The 21,287-nt window shown below is 36.5% G+C and overlaps 1 long non-coding RNA gene across 2 annotated transcripts in view; it reads left to right on the top strand.

Moving 5' to 3' along the window:
• LOC138682323 (uncharacterized) overlaps positions 1-21,287 on the top strand; it is a 96,408-nt gene that overhangs the window by 54,208 nt on the left and 20,913 nt on the right. For both annotated transcript variants that reach the window (XR_011322428.1, XR_011322427.1), the window contains one exon: positions 13,135-13,307. This is a non-coding gene — a long non-coding RNA (uncharacterized lncRNA). The remainder of the gene's footprint in view (positions 1-13,134; positions 13,308-21,287) is intronic.

The following is a 21,287-nucleotide window of genomic DNA, read 5'->3' as shown; positions in this document are numbered from 1 at the left end:
CCCATCCTCCTCTCCCTCAGTATATGGCTTTAGGGCAGGTTATCAAAGTATATCATTCAGGATAGGGGCTTCACGAAGGTGTAAGCACTGTTTGGTCACTGTCCTGCTATGTCTTCTCTGTATATAGATGTCTTCAGCCTCCAGGCAGGTCAGTGAAGTTCTATCTAGAACATTAATTTTTAAAAGAATGAGAATCATCATGTTTTAATAAAAGATGTGTTAATTGCAGACTCTGGTAAATGAGTATTTACAAAATCTCCTCGATGTGTTTTCACCACATCAGGAATTAATGTCAAGTGAAGACTTTTGTGTGTGAAGTGCTTGGCTAGTGATTGACACAGTGATTGAGTCATAGAGATTGAAATAGCTCAGGAGTTATTGTCTATACAGGGAAGTGTGTTAAAAATAAATAAAAATATGAGTACTTCTAAAGAACAGGGAACTGGTTTTCTCCTCCTGCCTAAATTTGTAATCCTGCACTGAGCTTAGCTGTATTTAATAGCCTGAAAATTGGAATTAATAAGCAGTGGTGAACTCCTGCGAATAAATCCTCCAGGTCTGCTATGAGTATTCTGCAGAGGCCTTAAGTATGCGGTTTTTTTGTTTTGGGGTTTTGTTTTGGGGTAGGGTTTTGTTTTGTTTTTTTTCATAATGCCACCAAACAACTTCAAGTTCTTTGAAAAGGAAGCTTCCTAAAACCGAAGAACAGAAGTGTTGTACTTCAGCTTGCCATTTCTTTGGTAACTATTATTTTGATGTTGGAGTTTAAGCTTGCCAAGCATCCTTAGGGAAACAAATGAGACAGAGTGAAGAAAGTGTCATACCAGTTCAAAGTTTTTGCTGCTTCCCAACTGAAGGCAAATCAGAGGGCAGATGGAAGTTGTAGAGAAAGCAGGTTTAAGGTTTGTTTGGGGAGTATTTACAAGAATATATGGGGAAACCAGCTTTTTGTTTTCTCTAAATGAGGTATGCGAAAATCAAGAATATGGCTAAGACTGCATAGTTAGCTACAGCAAGAATAGCTTGTTGTAGTTGATTTTCTTCATTTTGTTGCTCACTTCCAGTTTTATCACCACAGTATTGTTGTAATTTTTCTCAAAGACTGGGTATGAAAACATGATGTTCTTTGTGAAGTAATTAGGGTGCTCATATAACACAAGCAAACTTGCCTCACTGCTGGAAACCTCCCCTTTAGAAATTACTTGGAGGGAATTTGCTTTCCAGAGCCTTACTGAACAGCTCAGTGCAACAGGGGAGAGATTCTCCATCACACATTGAAGGCTGCTACTGTTTCCCAACCATACATAGTGAGGAAGTGAATGACTACAGCCTTTAAAAGGAGATTTGCTTCACTTCAAACTTGGAAATTTAAGCCAAGATCTGCTGAGTAAAGATTAAGCCATATAAATTGAAGTGGTTGGATTTTTTGTGAGATGATTTCTGTGGTTTGACTTAGCCTGCTTTACTTTTCATTAGAAGATAGCGCAATTAGAAGCACTACGAGCTAGTAAAGAGGAGGTTGAAAATGAGACTGGTCTGACACTCAATTTTTTAGGGAACTTTTTCAAAGCAGCTAAGGTAGGCCTCCCTGTTCATAGCAGCAGCTCTTTGGATGTAACATTCATATTTTCACACAGTGGGAAGATGGGACGTATTGTTTCTAGCTCTGAAAAATAATTGTCATTACCATTTTGCTGCTTTTTGGATGTATTATTATACAACATTTATATCTAGTTCATCTGAAGCTTCTGGTGTCCATAACAAAAACCTAATACCATTTCATTTTTAAACTTATAAGTACAAGATATCAAGGGTTAAGTCTATAGTTAAAAGATGTTAGGACAAATCTACCCTGCAACTATATCTTTGGGAGCTATCAGTTCATATGCTAGGTCTCTGTCTCACACTTTTTGTGTGCACACACATACCTTTACAGTCAGTAGCCAGTTGTATATTTATGTTGCTTAAGACTTTCCTAGACAAAGGATTTTATGACCTTTTTGTAAGAAGCACTAGGAGCTCTGTTGTTTGCAGAAGATTTTTGAAATTGAGCCATGGAGTCAAAGCATTGCTTTTCTTTGTCCTGAGATTCCATCCAGGTTTAGCTGAGGTATAAAGACAACATTATGAGAGAAGTGTTTGCAGAAAATGTGTTTAAGCCTTCCAGTCTAAGACCAGGTTCCTGCCACTGCCAAAGGAACATACTGCTGGTGTAACCAGGACTAAACTGAAGGAAACAGGACAGAGATCTGAACTGGATCTCCCACTGTAATCTTGTTAAGTTAGGTGAGAGCATGATGCCCTCCACATATACAAAATTCTGCAGAGCAGAAGCAGTAGCAGTAACTGAGATCTCAGACAAATGAACAGTTATTTCTTCTTCCAGTTTTTAAGATCATCAAGATTATATTGACCCAACTAAACGGTTTAAAACCCCATATAATTATAGTATTGTCTCTGCTGGATTTGCTTTCAAATGAGGTCTACTCAATGTCATGGCAAATTAATTTTGGAAAGTCATTAGAAGCATCAAGGTACTCACATTTTAAATCGGTTTGTTCCTGTTATACTAGCCAAAACCTCAAAATAAAAAATAATAAAAAAATAATTGTGGAAACATTAGTAACAGTAGCTGAAGGGTTAATAAGACTTTAATTGAGTCACTACTTGACCAGGCAAATTATATCCCTATTCAGTGTCTCCCATTTACACAAGTTTTCCATGAGTTCATTCCTGAGGTAATAGGCCTAGCAGCTAGCTGGCTGCTGCTCCTGCTATGCTTCGGCAGCTGTCATTTTGACATATTTTATGCTTTCTTTAGAAGAGAGAGGTTGATTGAATGTGAGAAAAGTGGAACTTTGACAGGCTGTCAGAATCCCTTGCAGCACAAACCTACCTGCCAGCTAACTTGTTTCAGGTTTATTTCAAAGAAGGTTTCTAACACACAAGCTTCCATTACTAGCCCAAGAAGGTCTTAAATAGGTAGCTTCCATTTTTGTCAAAATCTAAATTAAATAATTTTCACTTCAAATTGGTTTAAATTTCAGGAAGTCGAGGTATCTCTGAGAAAGCAAAAACAAGTTGCCTTTTCTCTGTTCATATGCAGAGGCCTAGGTGGATGAAAGACCTGTTGTTCTTTATTTTCTTTCATTATTTTTATTGTAATCAGTTATTCATCCTCATTTATGAACAGACTTCTGAAATTCCAAAGTCAGTTCATGAATTGGTCAGGAGTAGGCATGTTGTAAATGATCATTCCTTAATAGGGGATCAAGCTGGGAGGAGATGCAGCTGTTATTACTAATGGAATCAAGCTGTTATAATTAATAGCAGACAACTATTCACACAATACATTCACTTATTCACTCACATAATTCACTTACTCATAGCAGTCCTGTTGGGGCAATCCCAACAGCGCATTCAGAGGCAGTTTGTACTGGTGTCCTAATGGCATCTAGTTAGGTGTTTGGGAAGTGCCTCTGAGTGCTCTTTGCTTTCTGAGGTATAAATATATATTCCTGAAGTTTTCATCTGCATGTAGCAGCTACTGCCCTCTTGGATCTGGTCTGAGTCACACAGCCCGTAGGTGATGCCAGTGTGGGCTAGTGGCCTCGGACAGATTCAGCATGTTCTCGGTGTCCTGTGTTTTATCCATTCTTGCAGGTGCGACAGGGCCACTGGTCTACAGAGTTATATTAGTCTTGGGAAACATTCACACCATTTCTTCTCAGCAGTTGCTTTTTCTTCCTTTGGCCTGGAGTTTTCTGATAACTATGTCTCCATCTAAATCTATAAATACCTGTAGAAACCATTCACTCAATTCACAGATGAGTGGTCTTTATGAAAGCCAAAAATAAATAGAAATGGAATTATCTCAAAGAAAGGGACTTCTCATAATTCTGATCATCCTGAAAAACATGTTTACATGTGTCATTTTCACTTTGCTTGGTGGCTTGCCTGAAAATGGTATGTAACAATATATAATATTTATTCATCTGCTTTATCAGATGCCTTTTGAGGCACATCCATAACACTTTACATGTACCAGCTTTGGTATTTGCATTTACCTATATTTGCTAAATGCAAGTTCTTTTGCCAATCTGCATGCAGCAATATAGTTTTACCTATGAAAATCTCTTCTACAGTTTATACAGTGATGAAATGAAACCTTACATTCCGCTCTGGTCCTATGATAATTATCATATACCATCTCTTCTGGAATAGATCTGTACTAGACCTGCCAAAGTAGTCACAAAGCTGTCTGATTGAAGGGTGCACCTAGCTAGATTCTCAGCCTGAAACCATGCTGCCTACAAAGTCTCTGTCCCTCCTAATGATTTAAGGAGGTTTATGGAACTGTTTATAACTAAATAATAGCAGAATGGTGTAAAAGAGAAAGATTAGTGTAACTTAACTGACTGAGATACAAAGTGAATCATGTGCCTGGGAGATATAGTGAGCATACAGGTGAAAGTAAACAAAAGAACATGCTGACCCATCTCCTCCTAATGCATTTTCATAAGAATAGATGCTTGGCCTACTGTACTTGTTTTGTCTTTTCTCCATGTCTTGTAAAACTTTCAGTGTCCACTAGTTGGTCCCGACACGTGTTGGACCCCAGTTGCTTTTCAGTCATTATAGTTTTGAGATTGTCTTGGGATGAGGGTCACTGTATAAATATATTAATTTATTACAAAAGTTGTATACAGGAAGGTGGAAGAAACCCAACTCTGGCACACAGAACAATTTGATAATGTGGTATTAGTTCCTACCTATCCTCTGGTAGGCAGTTTGCACGATTTCTATAGCAAATTCAGTCCCACTCTAATCCTAGGCTTGCTAACAGTGTCCAACAGTGCTACCTGAAGAGGTTACCCTTTATTACAATCAAGAGGTACCATTGACTCAGATAATACCAGTGTTCCTAATGGCAGTAACAAATAATAATAAAATTTAAAAAATTAAAGAAAAAAAATGAAGTGGTGTAAATTAATCTTGCTGCTGTACTATAGCAATTTTTGTTTGTAAGAAAAGGAAAAAACCCATTGTCATACTGAGTTGAAGGAGAAAAAAAATTTAATTCAGGCAAGGTTCTGCAGATATTTTGTTTTCCTGTGGAGGACCAGAAATCTTACAGAGATCCTTATATAACCCTTAGAGTCAAGTTAATATACTCTGTGACCAGTTTCCCATAGGAGTGATGGAAGAAATTGTCAGAATTATATTTTCTTGTCTCCTTCTAAACATGATTTTACCCATCTTCCCTTCGGCTCTGTGAATCCAGTGTTTTTGCAGTACGGTTATCCAAATTATTCCTCACCAAAACACACAAATTCCAAAAATGAGAGAACTTTATGCAGCACTGCCAGATACTGTTAGTCAAACAGGTAAGATAGAGCAGTTAAAAGTAATTCTTAAGACAATTCAGAAAACTTTCAGAAAGTCATCTAGCCTGCCTTACTGCTTACTGCTTATTCATCCACATTCTTTACAACTGTACATAGTAATTAATCACAAATTAAAACAGTTGGGTTATTCAAACTGTGATTAGCCAGTTAATTACTGGAAACCCAGAGATGACTTAGAAGTCCTCTCTGTACTAGGATTCTTTTCCATGCAGATATTAACAGAAAAACAGTGGAAAATTGAAGATTACTAGACAAAGCTCTAACAATTATGTGGTTTCATTGCTCGCAAAGGTCTGTTCAGAAGCAAATTCATTGTAGGAATTTCACTCTCCGAATAACTGAAAGTTTTGATTTAATCTGGAGTTGAGAGAGCTTGCTGAAAATGTAGTCAGAGAGCAAAGTTCTAAAAATTACACGTTACCTTTAAAAGCGGAACATGGCATTGGAAAGCAAGCTAGAAGTCCTGACTAAAACTCAAGACCAATTTCTCCATCTGAAAGCAGGTACGCGATGGATGAATTGTTAGAGATTGTTGTTCAGAAAAAAACCTGTCAGTTTTATACGTTCGTAGAATCTGACACCTTAGCCCAATTCAAGCTTTCAAATATTGCTGCTATATAAATATTAAATTAGGAAAATATTAATAATTAAATTAATCAATGTTTTCTTTTTCCATTTGAAAGATTTTTCCTTTTCAGAGATATATGCTCAAGTGACATGTAAAAAGTCATTTCTAGAAATAGATTTCCATAAGACTTTGTTTTCTCTCAGATTTCTGTATTTATTTGGCTACCCTTTTATCATTTGTATTTAATAAATTTAAGAGTTGGGCATGTAAAAACTAGATATAGATTTCAAAAAACTGTACAGTTTGCAAGATTTGCACATGAATTTATCTGTATGCAGACAGAAAACCATGCAGTATTCTGTATAGAATATTAAGGACAATATGAGGAATGTGAGAATCTGTAGAGTTTGTTTGAATGCTAATAAATCATGGAATCACTTTGTTTTCTGGCCATTGGGACTTGACACGTAGGAAATATTCACTTCAACACACAGAAGTACCTTGTGCACAATTTTTTATGCCAGCTTAAATCATTGACATTTGGGTAAAGAGCAGAGATGTCCTTAGTGGCAAAGGGAAGTGAGTTTTCAATGCACGTGCAGCATACTTATGCTGCCATCCTTAAATTTGATGATGATACTATTAATTGTTTAATTTTTTATTTTCTTACTCTCACAGACTTTTCTATGAACTTAACTTTTAAAATCATTGTGGTTTTGATTGAAAAGAATGTGTGCGTGCACAAGCGTGCGTGCGTGTGTGTGTATGTGTGGTACTCAAGCTTCTGGTTACCAAGTTAATTGAAAGTTAGATTAGGTATCTGTACAATGCATTGAGATTTGTATGTTTAGTTATATATTTTAATACATGAGCGTATGTGTGTATACGTAGAAATATATATACACACACACCCATAAATTTACAAGTATATATGCATATATGCAAAATATTTATATACATATGTGTATGTGCATTAATACATACATTTGTATGCAAAGATAGTTTTACTCCTGCCTGAAATCATGTACTGTGTTCATACTTTTACCAGACTCTTCCGCTCAGGCACTTTCTAAACTAAATGCATTTAGGTAAGGAAGAGGATTGTCCTGCCAGGCAGTATTTTGAAGTGGAAATGAAAAAGAGCTAATTTTCTTCACAATAGTAGGCACAACCAAAGACCTATCAATATAGTAAGGAGAGGCAGAGGAGGCAGAAACATACTTTCATGTGAAATTGAAGTTGTCTAAGAATAACACTGTTGAAATCTTTAACATACTCCTCCCCCACAAAAATGAGGAAAAATGACAAGCCTATCTTTCTTTTCCAGTTCAACTACAAAAATCTTCTTTAAATTGACTTTGCTACAGGGTAGCCATCTTATCTTTGGAACAAAGAATGCTGTTTGTCGTGTTGGCCCTCCACGCCATGGCATGAAAACAAACAAACAAACCCTCCTGGAAAAGGTGCCCACAATCATTGTGATACACCATTCCTCTTTCCATGCCAAGGGCCAGCCTTTTAAAGGTAGGGCTATTATTTCTCCATAGAGCAGAAAAAGTTCTGTAGAACATGCAAGTTGAAAAAGCCATGAGAACATTCTAGGAAGTCAGCACACAGAACCTGGAGGCAGGTTCACGTCAGCTGCTGGTTCAGTATCCTTTTGTGTTCCACTGAGTTCTACTGGGAATTAAATTAGTACTTTTGAAGAGGAAGTACACTGTTCACTGTCTGTCTTTGGCAGCATTTCAACATCACAAGGGACTGGAAGACCCTTGTCAAGTGTGAGGCTGAAAATGTAAACCAGTACGTTCCAGCCCAGTTTGTCCTTCATGCTAATGAAAGGAATTACTTTCCTTTTGCAATTGAAGGGAATAAACTAGAGACAACATGGATTAAAATGTACATCTTTGGTAACAAAGTAAACACATTTACATACCTCATTTATACACACCTATGAGCATCTACTTGATAGTATCTGTATGTTTGCAAAAGGAGATTAACTTGAAAGTATAGAAGGAACACCTTTTTATAGCATTTCTTATGGAAAAATCATTCTGGTGATGATTGTAATCACATTAATCCTCTTTCACATATTTCATTTGCTTATGCTGAATGAGGAACTGGGTGAATTCTAAGGCCGTTTCGGATTTGACAATGTGCCACAGAGTAGAGGAAAACAAGCAGCTACGCCAAAGAAGCACACTTGTCATCCCTCCCCTCACAGGAGAGATTGTGTAGTAAACTTAGTCTCTTTTCCTTACAGCCAATTTTCACGTTCTGTGTAGAACTCTCATACTGGCTTAGTATTTCAATTTTCTCCAAGCATATTTCATGCTGTTGTAATTCTAATTAAATGCATTTTTAGCAAAATACCAAATTGTTGACTTTCTTAATTAGCTTTGATATTTTAGCTTCCACATCTATCTTTCAATCTTTCATGCATATTTTGGTTTGGAAGTGATACAGTTCTATATCGCATATTCATAAAACAATGTCTATTTTTTTCCTTTTTTTGCTTGTTTCATACTTACACCTAAAGTTTTCATTTAAAGGATACAACCCTTATTTTCTTTTTCCTCCCTTTTCTTTCCTCCTTAATGGTTACTAAGGAATAATGATTCTTTGCGGAGCTGTTACAGGAATAATTAAAGAAATGATTGAAATGGTGATTTGTGGTACAGTGATGTGAATGATACTTAGATACTACTATTCATTCTCCTTGTTCAAGTTATTGTTAATACTGGTATAATACTTCTGACCTATATTCTCAAAAAACCTCTGCAATTATTTTACTGATTCTTGACTCCTCATAAGAGGAAGCACTTTGCAAACACAGTAGTGTCGTTGAGAACAACAACAAAAAAAAGACATATTAATCTCCCAAGTCTTGCAGCCTCAGCCCAACCAGGCAGTGATTTAGTGAAATCCCATTGTTTATGATGCATCTGAAAGACTTGACAAGAGCTGCTCAACTGTGGGTATGAAGGTCTCCTTGCCTATAATGTTGGCACTGGCTTTGAGTTAAATATGTAGATTTCTCTTCATGCCAAATGAGCAGAATACTCAGGAGTGAGAGAATAGGAATTTTTTCAATTGTATATCAAAAAATATCATAGGTTCTGCCTAGTTTTTAATGTATGATACACAATTTTTATGTTTCCCGTTGTATACAGATACACAAAATTAACCAACACACTTTCTTTCAGAGGAAATGCATTCCTTTTAAAGAACACATTTGTATTCATTTTTACCTGCCACTAGCACCTGGTCATTTTCTTTTGACTCCTGAAAGTGAAGATGTTAGAGCTTAGAAAGCCAAGATGTGGAAATTAACCTCATGGTTTTTCTTACCCATGGAAGCTAAATGATCATTTGGCAATTCTCCTTAGCAAGAAGGAGTAAACAAAAGAAAAGTTACAGTTCAGCAAAGAGGAGAAATTGCTGCATTGCAAATATTTTGAGTAAACAAATGGCAAGTAAACATATGCCTTTATGGATGCTGTCTTCCTGTTCCCTATCTTGGGGTTTGATAGGTGAGAGGAAAGTAGAGCAATAGGTAATTTATTCTCCAAGGTGAGTCAAATCTTCACTAAGGAAAACTGGTATTGCCACACTTCTATCTGTCTACCAGCTGAGTGTTGACCACATTAGATTAACATACATTGTATTTTTATTGCAAGATGTTGGCAAGACTGGAGAGAATCTTTTTACCTTCAATATTTCCATATGAAAAAGATATATCGCTGATGACACTGTGTGCTCTTTTTTTTTTTTTACTTTTGAATAATAATAAACTAAATATAATGTAGAATAAGAAATAGGTTGTCTTCTATTAGGAATACTATATTTTGTCCTTGTGACAACGTAATTGAATTTAAAAGTTTAAGGTCAGTGGCTTTTTTATCTTGTTAGGTGGTCTTTAATTTATAACAGCTAAAACTTAGTTTTCTTCCAACAAGATTGGTTCAGATTGTCTCAATTGTCATTAAAAGCCGTGTGCAATTGCTCATTTTTGCTATACATGATTCTGGTGATTGATTTGCAGCAAATGGAAAAGTAAGTCTAGAAAAGTGAAGTGCTCACTTAATTACCTTGTAACTCAGTTGTGTGTCCTAAACTAGTGCGGTGTCTTTTATGCTTTGCAGCATGATTTGACTTCCAGTAACTGGGCATGAAAAACACTTTTGAACAGTCACAGGTCTGTACTGGGGCAGAGGCTTACAGAGCATATTTAATTCTGATCTTACAGTTCAAGTTTTTTCTACTTCTTTCCTGGATAAACTCCATGTCTTCTGCTGACATGTGGAGGAAATTGCACTCTAAGAAAAATGTGATTCTCCGTTAATGTAAGTGAGAGAGAGAGAGCCTCTGGAAATGTTAATTGACTGTTTGTTTTTATACAAGTACGGTTCTGGATTTGTTACTCTAGTAAGAAAAAATGATCCTTTGTTCAATATCCAAATAAGACTGAACCTAATTTTAGATCTTGTTCAAGTGAACAGATATATGCAATTTTTAAAATGGTTAGATCACTAGGAAATGGCATTGATTTTGTAGGTTCATTGCTATTCTGGGGGGGGAGTGAGTGAGCAGCTGCATGGTGCTTAGTTGCTGGCTGGGGTTAAACCACGACATTCTGTTATACCAATGATTGCCTACAAGGCTTTACTAAAGTTTTGCAGGTAGAAGAGATGCTGCACAGTAGGCAGATATCACATTCATGTTTGGTGGTGACTATAGAAGCTATTTATTTTCCTCTGTGGGTCAGATTTAAAGTACTAATAAAAGCTGCCTGACTGAATTGGGAACACAGGTAGTGCCCATGTTGGGACAGGGGAGAGGATTTGGAGTTATCAGAAGATGGAGAGTGGCTATGGCCTCTCTGCGAGTCCTGCAGCCTGCACTTTCTCCACCTTTTTTTTGCTTAAGAGCAGGATCCCATGACATGACCAATATGCTTCTGAACTGAGGAATGGGGGGAAATGACCTCTTTCCTTGGTGTCTAATGTGGCTTACCTTGCTTATCTTTGACAAACATGCAAATTCTGGGAGAAAGAATGAAAAGGACACAGAATGAACTTGGGATAAATAGTGAATGGAGGGAAGCATTGGATGGTTGTAGTTGCTTCTTTGAAAAATAAACAGAAAAGAAGAATTTGCAAATTAGGTTTTTTGGCAGCATTTTACCTGCTTAGCAGATGATAATAGCAGGTGACTAGGGAAAGGCTGTTGAAAATAGGGTGGATGTAGAGTGATTTTTCATAGGTGTATTTTTTCAGTTTCTATCAGTGATTAGTTTAGATAATTTCTGAGATTTGAAGCTGCCCTTAATGGACATACTTATTAATTATTTACCTTCCCTGCTTTGGAGCCCGATGCCTTCACAAACTCGTGTGACAATGAGTTCCGTAGTTCAATTATGCAGTGTGACATGGAGCTTCCTTGGTTTAGTTTACACCTCCTGCATCAGCACTTCACTTGGTAAACAGTCTATAATTGCACTTCACTTGGTTAACAGTCTGTAATTAACCAGATACTTCCCAGAGCTCTTTTAAAAATTAGTATCATATTTGTCACCTTCCATTTCTCTGATAATAAAATTTACATGATAGATAAGCTGCATTGTGGAAAATGCTAACATAGTTCATATATTAGTGCAATCTTCCTGTGAACCAAAGTAAACTTTTAGGATTCACAACATCTTTGGCCAAGAAGCTCCTTAGTTTTAACTCTGTGCTGCATGAAGGACACCACTGTTTGTTTTATACTTGGCAGAGACAAATTTCATTTGATACCTCCTAGAGCTGGTACTAGAAGAGATAGTGAGTAGTTTATTCCTACCCATCGTCCCAATGGCAGGCATGATTTTACAGACCTTTATTATATCCCTCCCTTAGACAGGACAGCCCTAGCCCACATAGCTGCTGCTTTTACAGATGCTGTTCCATAACTTCTAATCCTACACTGGACAGTGTCAGTGTAAATCTGGGCTGGGAGGTGACAGCATTGTGATGGGAAATAAGAATCTACTTCTCTGGGTTTTTTTAACTTCCAAAAGAGAGATTTGTGTATTCCTGGTCATTTGAGTTAGAATGAAGTTGTTTGAGTTCTACTGCTGGCTTCTTAAGGCAAGTGATTGAGTCACTTCTTCAGAGACTTATCTGCAAAAGTATAATAATATTTTTATAACATAAATTCAATGTTATGATGATGATGATAATAATATGGCCATAATAAGAGTAAACCAAAAGAGATGTTGTGAGGCATAATGAGTTGATGTTTCTTAAGTGCATAGAAGGTTAGAAAAAGAGGACACTGGAAATGCAAAGTACAAAATTCTTTTGTTATATTATTGTGATCATTATATAAAACCAGGATAGCATTTAATATGTTCATTACATGGAAATTCTCACATTCAGTGTGTTTATATACTTACGTCCCTAACCTCTAAAATATTTAGTTCCTGGGTAGCTCATAAGTGCATATAAATATTATGTTTTCATATCGGTCCCAAATTTGTTATATTGCAAAATCCTGACATCCTTCAATAAAACATGTAATTTCTGCTTAAGAGCTGCCCAGTAAAAACAGTTTTGTTTCAGATTTCTTTGTGGGAAAGAGTCCACTGCATCTCCCTGAATCATAGTGGCATTTGCCACTTCCTGAATGACAAATCAAAATATTTCAGTGAAATATGTTAGCATGTATACAGCAGTGATATTTAGATACACTAGCTTTATTCATTAGCTCACCTCAATAAAATAACCATCCTCAATGATTTTTTTCTCATTAATCATGGCCAGGAAAATTCAGAAGGAAACACTGCATTGTTTGTCATTGCTTGTGTTAAGCAAATAAAGTAGAGATGATAGATAGATGGTGACCCATATTGTCAACTACTATTTGAGTACAGGGTGAAGGGAAGTACCTTTTGCAATATGTTATTTACTAAGGATTTTATAAAAACAGAAGTGTCACTACCTGAGTTCAGATTAGGAAACTCAACCTGTCAAGTGCCTGATTTTTACAAAACTCTTCCTTCGCCCTACAACCTGCATTTTCATGTGGCTTTATATTATTTTTTTGATCAATAAAACTTGAGAGCAATGCCTACTTGTTGAGATCTAAGGTTAACTTCCACACACTTTTTCCAAACAGAATTCTACAAAAGGCTCCCTGATGACAGCTATTGATTAAGGCTGTAGTGTTCTTCTCTATTACATGACATTGAGGCGAGAATTGTGCTAACCACCTGGAAGCGCTCTCAGGGAGTTATCCTAAGAGGAAGGGCAACACCTGGAAATGGTGAACCCACAAGAAGAGAAAGTGAGGTAAGTAACTTGCCTCTTATTAGGAACAGCAGGAAAAGTGTAAAGTTACAAAAGGAATAAATGAAAGAAAAACTTGTTGAGTATTATTGTTGTGTAAGTAGTTACTCTAGCAGTAACAGGGCATGTGATGGAGTAATAGACAGTAACACATCAGTAATGGAGCAAATTTAGTTCTAGGTGGAAGGATGGCCTGTGACTGCTTGGCTGTGTGACTATGGTTATGCCATATGTCAATGGAAGGTGTTGCTGACACTCCCCCTTTTTTGCTTTGGTCATGTAATGGGGTCATGCCTGTAATCTCAATTCACATTATGAGTGCCACTCTACTGAATGCTGTTAGAGGAATCTCTTCCCAGATAATATTGGTTGCCTGGACTTTTAACTATACCCTTCTTGTCTGATCAAAGAGCCCACCAATGCATAGGCTTTTGGGCATGTTTCCCAAAGAGACATAAGAAAACGAACACTATGAAGCTCAGGAATCGGTGGCTCTTCCATAACCATCTCTGGCCCCTGTTGTCCTGCCTGGAGGACAAAGCGTTGCCAGGTGCCAGTTTATGTATCTTATGTATATTTTTTTACCTTGTTGGAACCTCTGGGAGAAACTGGCAGGATTATAAAATAGAAAAGCAAGGATTACACAAACACAACACACACACACACACACACACACCCCCGAGTAATCAAACGACTGTGTATAGACTGTACTTGTAAATTTTCACCATATGGGGCTAATTTACAAAAAACATACAAGCTAGAAAAGTGAAGCAGTCTGCAGCTACTCACGTGCCAAATATTTTTGGATTTATTTTGTTGGTTTGTTTTAGTAGCACTAACACTAAGCACGTAGATTAGCTCTTGTAAAAAAACTGCTATCTTGTCCTCCTAAATACACTTCTTTTCCAAAAGCTGAAATGGGCAAATGGATGTGGATAAAGAGATAGAGTAAGAAAAGAACCCCAAAGAGATCTTGACCCTGTAATCTTTGATATTGCAGCCCAGCATGTTAACATTAGACCACTATATCACACCGTGCAGAAGTGTGAGTTTAAAGACCAACAAACTCTACAGATTTTCCCAGTCTGTCACAGTTACAGAAACACCTGTTCTAAATATATTTGGGCTGATGATTCAATAGCCATCACCAGGTCCTTAACAACTGACCTGTGGTACCTGAGCTACCCAGTGGAAATATAGTGGGGGCAATAATTTTTACTTGCCTTCATGTTGAACAGATATTTATGCTGAAGGATGGACAAACTTTGAGGTTTGTGACAAATAATTTCCAATGTGCACCACTTTTCTGAGAGCATCTCAAAATCTAGCTGAGAAGACTAGGTTCTGTTTCTGCAGGCTGGTAAAAGAATGTCTTTGGGTAAGTGTAAGTGCCAACACAAAGCAGTCAAATCAGTGTGTTCCTAGTATACATCAGTTTATCTCTGATTTTTTTTCTGTAAATGGACAATGACTATCTTGGCAGCATTACAAAATATACTGTGTGTGTATGTATGTATGTATGTAAAGCACAAGAACACACTCCATATAATTTTTGTCACAAGGATTATTTTAAAATATTTTGCATATTCAATCTCCTCTAACTTTACAATAACATCAGCAATGTGCTATAAAGACACATCAGGGAAGGGAAAGTAGATTGTTAATACTAGTGTATCACCTGCCATCTGGACACACTTAACACATGGTGAGATGTAAAGATTCAGCCATTTGTGGAATTTGATCCCAGAGCTCACTTTCAATCAGGTAAAGTCATGTCTAGACAGGCACAGCTGTTGTATGTACATAATGTAGTTCATTTAATTTATGGCTTGATTGTGTTAGAATAATGCTGTATTGGGATTAGTGCAAAACCACAGTGCTTTGCTAGGTGAATTGGTGACATTCAAGTTCAAAGGAGCGTGATCCATGCCAGTGTCCCCAGTGCATGGCAGCATATATAACAGCTTCATCAAGGTGGTATATTCCCGTTAATTTAGATCACGGTCAAAGGAAGACAATGGAATAGTAATTTTGCATATCATCTACCCATTGTGTGGGTTGTGCTAAAAAACCCGTAGTAATATCTCCAGGGTTTTCCACAAAATAAATACAGCAGGTCTGGTGATTCTTCAGGTATACTGCAGGCAAATGTTGATGTTTCATATTCCTTCTGCCTACATTGTGCCTCTGGGCCCAGGGAGCATACACTTTTCCTTTACTGGCTTTAGTATATATGGTCCTGACCATGTAAATGGAATCTTAACTAAAATAGACAGCTTTAAAAGGTAGATAGTGGCAGAGAGCTGTAAAAAAAAGAAATCTAAGTACATTCTGAGGTCTACTTTGCTGGAGCAGTTCCTTCTATTTACATGAATAGTTATGTTTATGGAGGCAACCGTACCTCAAATACTCAAATTTCTCTGCAAATTCACCACATGTCCTCAAAATGTATTTGCCTGGGTCTTTTTCCTATTCAGAAATATCCAGATTCTTTCTTGTTTTCCTTTACATAAAAATGCAACTCTTCTCTAAGTATTGTTTTTACAGATCCATGTTCTTGGAATGCACATTCAGTAAGCAAGTGCAACCAGTGAAATACAAACTATAATGACATTGCCAGGCACCCTCACTGATCAATGTATAGCTATCCTTTTGTGATACTTAAGCATATGTCAATATTGAGCAGTACAATATATTAGTTTGCATAGCATGTCTCATGCTAACTCTACCCTGACCCTCCCTAATGAACCTGTCTATTAACTGTGAACACCTTAACAGTCCATTCATGTGTCACGCATGTGTGCATGTATTGGCATGGAAAAGTTGAAGGATGTGTTTTGAAGACATCAATTATGAACATAAACTTCCACATGCAGGATTAGGATTATATACAGTGGGGCTGTGGTATGAGAGCTGTATTCATGTAGCAGTAGTATAGAAAAAATTAGGGAGCAAGGACATGGTCTCTACAGGTTGAAAAGGGATAGTAAAAGGAACCGTAAAAGGTCGGTGGAGGCAGACCAGTCGGTTTCTCTTCTCCATTGGCAGATGGCACTAAAAACATTTCAGTCAGTTATGTCCATGCACTGATATGGTTTTGTTCTAAAAGAGCTGTAATCCTCCAGAGCCTACCATCTGTTACCTTCACTAACATACGCACTATGAGGTAGGTATGTACCTCCTTTAGGGAAAGACGGTGACATCCACTTCCAGAATGGGGCTGCTATTCACCACAACTGGGAATATTGAAATGTGCTAAAAATTCAGTGTTCACCATCTACAAATAGCATCTCTGTTATACATCCTGTAGCTAAGGAAAGAGAGCTGTCTATTGCTTGGCCATTTCGTTGATCCCAAAGGCTGGATGTTGTCTGGAATATGCCACTCAAAAGTTGACATTTAAAGTGTAAATTTAGCATTTGTCAAAAATTGCAGTCTATATGTGATATCTTTCCTAGGAATATATTACTCTTACAAAAATTTTACCTAATGCCAAAATACCGTTGGTTACCTCTAACAATAGCAAGCTTATCTTCCTTTTTATTTCTGAAGCTTTAGAAGGCTCTCAGGAGTTTCTGCAGAATAGTAGCATTGCACTTCCTTATTTCTCTGTTGAAGGTGACATACCTTCTTCTTGCTTTTCTTATAGACTCAGGCTGGTTTTCATATTTTAAAAGCTCTATAAACAAGGCAAGTGGTATAGAGTTTTATACTTAACACATCAGGACTTAGATAAGGTCGATAGCAATTGGAACAAATATTTGAAAGGTGTAATGGGGAGGTAAGTTTCAAAAACTACTTGGAGTGATGGTGGCTGATCGACTTCTCTCCAACAACTAGAAAATTAGTATATTTGTCCTTTTTCATACGTGTTTCAGATTTTATGGCTACCCATGCTGTCTTGCCCCACAGGATATTAAATAATAACAGTCTTCAGGCAGCAAAGAGAAGAACTAATTGTTGTTCTTCTTCTACTTCACCACTGCTGCTGTAATTGGAAGTTATCTCCTTATAATTGCATCTGTAGTGAATAGTAATTATAATTCTTATCATTAGCTTTCTCTTTTAATTAGTTTTTTACCCTGATAAAATAATATTTTGTACTAGTTCTTGTATGACTTCAAACACAAAGAAATACACAAGATCAGTATATTAATATTGTTGTTGCTGTGTTCTTAAATGCAAAGGTGGATTCTGCATAGCTAACAGTAAACTTGTGACCTGATCAGTAAAATGGAGTAAGGTAACAGCTGGAGAATGTGAGCTATGAATAGGGGAGCAGAGCTTTTATTTTGATCCTTCCTTAGTCTGTACATAGAGTCCTGAACATAGAGTTTGAGTGCTTTGAAATTAATGTAGGTCAAGCTGAATTACTTTAAAGAACCAAGAAAGCAAGCTTGCCAGCTCTTACTCAACTCAAACAGATATGCTTTTTAAAATCAGGTTTTTTACATCAGCTTTTTGGCGTATATTAAGAATGGGAGTAAACATTTTATCAACAGGTTATGTTCTATACAATGTAAACATGGTGAAGAGATTCGCAAGCGCTCTCTGGAGTGAGTGTTTTGTCCCAGACAAGAGTGAAAGCTACCCTCATCTCTTTTCCAGCAGTTCAGTTTTGTTACCAAAGAATGTTAATTTTCTTTTGTAAAACGTGAATATTCTAGAATCATACTGCACAATGCAAGAGAAAGGAGAGATTTAAAGATGGCTGTGAAGTTTTATCGGAGCCAGAGTTTCCCTTCCCTATATGTCATATAAGCATGGGGCTCTTATGTGTCTGCTCACAAACTGAGAAAATGCCGATAGCTTTAGCAGATAATAAAACATATTTTGACTGCCATTTTAAATTTATTTGAGGCTTTAAGTATTCATTAAATACTTTATTACTGCATGCTTTTATATTACTAATGTATTTTGTAACATTCGATTGCAGGTCTAAACAGTAGCATGAGGTTAGGCTTGCATCACCCAGCTGAGTGAATGCAGGTTATTTTTTTAAATCACTTTTCTGACCTAATTTTTAAACTAGGCAGCGGGAGTACCTGTAGCTGAAAATACATGGTGAAAGTATCTGTGATGCACAATAAACACCATAAGCACATTCCACATAGATGGTGATCAACAATACTTGCAGAATCTAGTCCCACTGCACTTCCTGCTGTATTGTTACTGAGACTAAAGCTAGTATATGTGGGCTTTTCATCCTTTTTTTTAACCACCACTTCGACTTTCAGATGTGCTAGAAATTTCCTCTCCTTCTCCTCATGTTTCAGCTAAGACCTAGTATTGTACACAGAGCATTTCTTAAGACCTTGACAATCCTAATTTTCCTCTGACACATATCTTCTCCCAGCTCCAAAATTTGGCACTATAAATGTAATCAAAAGCTCTTTTTATTAGCATGGTGCACTAAATATACATAGAACATGTGTTCGACATTTTCATAGCAAAACACAGACCATGTGTGTAGAAAATTGCATTGTAAGTCAACTTACCTGTTTACTTTTATTTTTTCCCTTGGATAAACAAAAGCTTTGGCAGATGCAAAACTTTAATTAAGAGGAAGCTATTTTGGCTTTCTGTCCATAAAAGAGAAAAATATATAAAGCTACAAAACTTCTCTTGTCTTCCTTTCTTTTTTGAAATGGTGTAATTTAACCCTCATGTGAAAACTCTGTATATCTCCAAAGCCCTATTTATATATCTATAGATGTATAGATAAGTTTCCACTTCTAGGATGAAGTCTTGTATGCCAAGATGTAGCCTTTAGGGAATTTTTAACAGTGAGTTATAAAGCCCAAAGGAACAGGGTTTTATAATGGAAATGCTGACACAACCTTAACTAAAGTGGCACAAAAGGCAAGGATACAATATAATTAAAACAACAGAAGTCCAGGATGTCAGTATCTAAGCAGGTCTCCTTGACAAGTTCTCTGATTTTTAGCTTTACAGCTTTAACAGCATCAACTGTTTTTTTGTGGGTGGTTTGTTGTTGGTTTTTTTTGAACAGATGTATTAGAAAGAGATTTATAAAACTGCAGCAGAGGGCAAAACAGCAGTGAAATGATTGAAGATGTGCATTTGAATCAGTTTGGTTTATAGGGATTACTTAGGCTATATGAAAATCCATGAAGGTCATAATGACATTTATGTCATTCTAAAACTGATGTGTGCTATTTTTTATTCCCTTTATACACTGAACAATAAACAATTTTAAATATACTGTTGAATTAAAAAAGTAGTTGTATTCAGCTTTTTTTCCTTAATCCTTATCCTTTAAATAAGTGGAAGTCAAGGTTTACAACTCTTATTTACCAAATGGCCTTTGTATTGGATGCCTTTGATCACCACTGACCAGTAGTCCTTCGTTTCTTATTAACAGGAGTCTTGCAAAAGCCTTAACCCACAGGTACAGCTTCGCAGATAACAGTAATTCTACTTCATTTCAAATACTACAATGGCACCAGTTGCATCTGCAAGTCAGAATAAATGTAAACCTTTTGCATTGTTTTGTAATGTGAAAAAAAATATTTTGATCCTTATCATTTAGAGCTGCGCTTGTAGATCAAGAGCAATATTTAACTCAAAGGTATAGAATCAAGACTTAGAGGCCATACCATTTGTGTGTTATCCTTACCTTTTTATCGCAAATGTAAAGCTATGCACAGAAAATAGCTTCTTTACTTGGGGGGGTGGGGGAGAGAAAAAAGAAAAAAGGAATTCCTCAAGTATTGAAATGACTGAGAATCAAGACAAAGTTAGTAAAGAGAATCATATTTCTCATGCTGTTTGGCTCAATCCTAATAAAATAGTTTTGGTGTTTTTCCCAGCAATTAGAAGACTTTTCTAAAATACATTCCTAAATATTTATGTAAAAGAAGCACACACAGCATGGAATACATTTATTAACCATCTTTTAACTTCAAAGCTTTTTATTTTTACATAATTTCATCAGTAGACAATTTTTTTTTTTTTAAATCCTTCTGAACTGTGTTTGGGTCTCTTAAAATACAGTAATCAGAGCTGATCAGCAGTTGGTAAAATTAATACAAAGTAACTTTTTATTCAGTGTGGCTCAAAATGTAATCCTACAGCTTTCAAGAATTTCAAAACCTCACAAAACAATTATATCCTGAAGATGTTGATATGTAGGGAAAAAAAAGTTGTCAATAAAATTCCTAGACCACAGACAGTGCAGTTGGAATGGGGATCAATCAGAAGAGGTCAATTCTCGGTTGTAAATTGTGTCCCAGATTATGTAAGAAATCACTACAAATTTGAAAACCAGACAAGAGATTTCCAGTATTCAAGAGTTTATATTCCTATTTTTGGCTTAATGGGAGCATTTCATACACAAACAAAATGATACATGGCCAGATACTTTTCTTTTATTAAAGTCATAAAGAACATTTCTAAGAAGGTTTTGACATTTTTCAGATATTTTATTTACCCAGGAGAATTTTACTAGTTATATCCATGTGTTGCTACTAGAATAACATCCTTTTAAACACTCATACTGTGGTATAATAGCATTTTTCTTTGGCTTAGCTCAAAGCCTTTCCTAGGACTCCAAAAAAAAAAAAAAAAAAAATCCACAAAGCAAATGCAGAACCTTGTTTGCAGCAAATATATTGATTTAAACCTACATGTCAGGGTACATAGAATTTTCTGCTGTGAAACAGGAACTCACATCAAATTTGGAACATGTCAGAGTATGGACTGACGTATCACAGAACGTAGTGATCCCACAGTATTGACACTCTTGAGAAAGAGTTAGATACTCAGACTGTGATTTTTGCCTCCTGTAAACCCATGAAGATCAAAACCCAGGACTTAACACTTCAGCTAACGTTTTAAAGTAGCGGCTAGAAGTCTTATCTCCTGTGCTTTGTCAGCTGGCTTTTAGACTTGTTGTGAGGTTGAAATGAGAACTATGTGGAATGATGCGGTGCTTTCCTGAGGCACCTGACATACTAACAA

This window comes from Haliaeetus albicilla, chromosome 27, assembly GCF_947461875.1.
Source record: "Haliaeetus albicilla chromosome 27, bHalAlb1.1, whole genome shotgun sequence".
NCBI lineage: Eukaryota > Metazoa > Chordata > Aves > Accipitriformes > Accipitridae > Haliaeetus > Haliaeetus albicilla.
This window is presented reverse-complemented; position numbering and strand designations above follow the sequence as displayed.